General features: G+C 41.6%; 1 pseudogene; it reads right to left on the bottom strand.

Annotated features, from left to right (window-relative positions):
• Positions 1-2,739: 2,739 nt before the first annotated feature.
• Positions 2,740-3,692, bottom strand: LOC129628341 (olfactory receptor 52H1-like; annotated as a pseudogene).
• Between the last annotated feature and the right edge of the window lie 437 nt (positions 3,693-4,129).

Below are 4,129 nucleotides of genomic sequence, written 5' to 3'. Positions count from 1 at the left end.
CCTGAGCCACACACAGGAGGATGGTAGCCAGTGGTGTCCTGGTGAATATTCAACACCTGATTTGGGGGATTTTGATCTGTAGATTTGATGATTCAGGAGTTACAGATACTCCTACTAGGACTGATTTCAAGCTGCCAATATGATATTGACATGCTGGCTGAATTCCTGAAAAGGTAACACTTGATTCCCATAAGCCAGTATAAATAGTATCTAGCACACAGCTAATTTTAGTTCTTATTAGATCTGACACACTGGGATTAGAATGACAAATGTAGTTTTGGTTTAATTCAGAAAAGATGTGAGGATTTCTTTGTGCTAGAGAGATCCTGTCTCACTGAGAAGTAGGATAGTGAATGAGTAAGAATAAACACTGGGAATCAGATAGATGTATCAGGCTATACATGTGTTTGTGCCTGCATGCTAAGCTGCTTCAGTTGTGTCCAACTCTTTGCGACCCTATGGACCATAGCCCTCCAGGCTCCCCCGTCCATGGGATTCTCCAGGCAAGAATACTGCAGTGGGTTTCCACACCTTTCTCCAGGGGATCTTCCCTACCCAGGAGTTAAACCCACGTCTCTTGCATTGGCAGCCAGGTTTACCAGTAGCACCACCTGGGAAGCCCCATTAAGCTATACACTCATCATGTATTAGTTATATGATATTGAACATGTTATTTAATTTTTTTTATGAAGTTGAGATTCACAAAACATAAGAGTCACTTTACAGTGTGCAACTTAGTAGTTTTTAGTACATTTACAGTGCTGTGCAACATCACCACTATCTAATTATCTAATTCCATTTCACCCCCTCAAAAAACCCCCTATGCACTAAACAGTCACTCTCTATTTCACTTTTCCACAATCACCTGCTGCTGCTGCTGCTGCTGTCGCTTCAGTCGTGTCCGACTCTGTGCGACCCCATAGACGGCAGCCCATCAGGCTCCCCCGTCCCTGGGATTCTCCAAGCAAGAACACTGGAGTGGGGTGCCATTGCCTTCTCCAATGCATGAAAGTGAAAAGTGAAAGTGAAGTCGCTCAGTCGTGGCCGATTCTTCGCGATCCATGGACTGCAGCCTACCATGCTTCTCCATCCATGGGATTTTCCAGGCAAGAGTACTGGAGTGGGGTGCCATTGCCTTCTCCGTATGGCTATCCTAGTGGACATGAAATAGAACAACAAAAAGGAGTTGAAAAATCATTTCCCTTCATTCTCAAGTTCAAGCTAAGATTTGGATTGCAGAGGGAATAACATATGTGAAGTTGCAGAAGGACAAGAGAACATAGCCTGAAAAACCAAAAGAAGTACAGGGAGATTGTAGCAAAAAGGGCATGTGAGAGAAGGAGTGACAGGAAAGGGGAGAACCCGACACCAAGCAATAACTGGTTAGCACCAATGTTGCCATAAAATGCTTTGAAGTTATGCTAGGGTATTGGGTTTTCTTTCAATCAAAGTGAATAACTGTTCAATGATTATTAACTACAGGATTGACATGATCTAGTTGAAGTTTAGTAAGACCAATATTGTTTCTGAATAAAACATGAATGGGAGAGAAAAATAAATAAATAAAGTTAGCAAATTTCTAAAAGAGGCTGATGAAAAGTCCAGGGCAAAGGGAACATTATGACTATTTTTAATGTGAAACATGAATAAACTGAGGTTATTCAGAAGACATAATAAATAGTAAATATTTTTTTAAATAATTTTTCCCTGGTAGCTCAGCTGGTAAAGAATCCTCCTGCGGTGTAGGAGACTCTGATTTGATTCCCGGGTCAGGAAGATCTGCTGGAAAAGGGATAGGCTACCCCTATGCAGTATTCTTGGAGTTCCAAGAATTCCCTTACCCTACTCCAGTATTCTTAGACTTCCCTGGTGGCTCAGCTGGTAAAGAATCCACCTGTAATTCAAGAGACCTGGGTTCGATCCCTCGGTTGGAAAGATCCCCTGAAGAAGGGAACAGTTAACCACTCCAGTGTTCTGGCCTAGAGAATTCCATGGACTGTATAGTCCAGGGGGTCACAAAAAGTTGAACACGACTGAGTGACTTTCACTTCACTTCAAACAATTTTTTAAGTGAATGACGAAAAGAGAAAAGAAAAAAGAAAAAAAAAAATGACATCAGAAACTGGTTGAATTCTATACCACTTAATAAGACAGAAAATTCAGGAGATTGTGTTGATCATAAGAGGAAAGGAAGAGAAGATGAAATTATTCTGGTTCATTTTGATTTTGAAGGTTCAGTGGAATAGCCAAGAGGAGTTATCAGATAGAGAGTTGGCTACATGGGACAGAAAGAATTTGAAGTAAAGCTTTGAACTTGAGAATTATCAGCATATAGGTGGTTATTGAATTCATAAGCTTATTTCATGCTAAACAAATTTAACCTTACAAAAAGCCTACAACTAAAGTACTATTTTTCTGTTATTTTATAAAGAGGAAATTGAAACAGGATCAAAGGACCTAAGCAAGAGCAAGATTTTGTGTTTTGATGTTTTTCATTGTAAAAAATTAGGATAGTTTCATCTGATGCCTCTCATTTTCTTGGGGTTTGAAAAATCCCCTCTCCCCCTCTAATTCTACCAATAATTTTTTCCCAGTAGAATTGAGGCACTGAAATTCATAGGAATTGGATCCATTATTGATTGAAGGCTTCCAGTTATTTATTTACAAAACAAAGTTCTCTTAAATCAATATGATTATTTGATTTCTCACAATTTTTCTCTCTGTGTTCTTATCCCCAGGTCACTGCATCCCTTTAGGGTAGAATAGAAGGATGACCTTGTCCCTGATCTGCTTTGTTTTGAATATGGGTTTGAGTGCATGTGGAATTGCTACATAGAGACTGGCAAACGTGATGTGAAATGTGTGAGAGATGCTGTGGCCGAAGCGATGAGTGAGGCCAGAGAACATGGCTGGTGTGTAGAACATGAGGATGGCGCTGACATGAGAACCACAAGTGCAGAGGGCTTTCTGGAGGGCATCTCTGGATGGAAGGTGGAAAGCAGCACGAAGAATGAGAGTGTAGGAGATGCCAGTGAGGATCATGTCTGAGATAATAGTCATTATAGGCACAGCAAAGCCATACCAGATACTGATGGAGATGACAGCATAGGCAAGTCGGGCCACCCCTATATGCTCACAGTATATGTGAAGGTTGATAGGGGTCCTGCTGAATGGCAAACGCATCACCATAAAAACAACAGGAAAAATAACAGTAAAGCTTCAACTCTCAGTCCCCACCATGATCTTAACAATCGTCTTGGGTGTCAAGACACTAGCGTATCTCAAAGTGTATCAAATGGCCATGTAACAATCAAAAGCCATGCCCAACAAGATGGCTGAGTTCAGAAAAAAGCTAAAGTGAAGAAGGACAACTGAGTGAGGAAGCCAGAAAATGTGATTTCCTGAGCTTTTAATCAGAATATGCCAAGTGTTTTGGGGACACTTATAATAAATAATATGAGGTCTCCAGAGGACAGCATTAAGAGGAAGAAGAACATGGGTTCATGGAGACTATGGTGCATAGTGATGAGGTAGAAAAGAATGCCATTGCCTACAAGGGCCACGAGGTAGATGGAGAAGAAAGGAATCCCAATCAAGATGTGGAACTGCTCCAGTCCTGGGATCCCCATCAAAATGAAGGAGTCTGGATTAAAATTGATCAAATTCAAAGTGGCCATCATGTGGATTGTCATTCCCTGAGAACAAAATATCACATTTGATTCCTAGGACCAACTGTCAATGAAATGAATTCCTTTCAAGTCTTTTCTACAACCAGGATCCCTCCTTTCCTATCATCTAACAAGCACTTTTCACTTTCATGCATTGGAGAAGGAAATGGCAACCCACTCCAGTGTTCTTGCCTAGAGAACCCCAGGGAAGGGGGAGCCTGGTGGGCTGCCGTCTATAGGGTCTCACAGAGTCGGACACGACTGAAGCAACTTAGCAGCAGCAGTAACTTCTCCCCTGGAGAAGGAAATGGCAACCCACTCCAGTATCCTTACCTGGAGAATCCCATGGATGGAAGAGCCTGATAGGCTATAGTCCGCGGGGTCGCAAAGAGTAGGACACGACTGAGTGACTTTTTACTTTTTACTTTACTGACTAACAAGCACTAGGGAAAATGAACTTT

This window comes from Bubalus kerabau, chromosome 15, assembly GCF_029407905.1.
Source record: "Bubalus kerabau isolate K-KA32 ecotype Philippines breed swamp buffalo chromosome 15, PCC_UOA_SB_1v2, whole genome shotgun sequence".
Classification (NCBI taxonomy): domain Eukaryota; kingdom Metazoa; phylum Chordata; class Mammalia; order Artiodactyla; family Bovidae; genus Bubalus; species Bubalus kerabau.
Note: the sequence above shows the minus strand (reverse complement) of the source record. Positions and strands in the feature narration are given on the sequence as shown.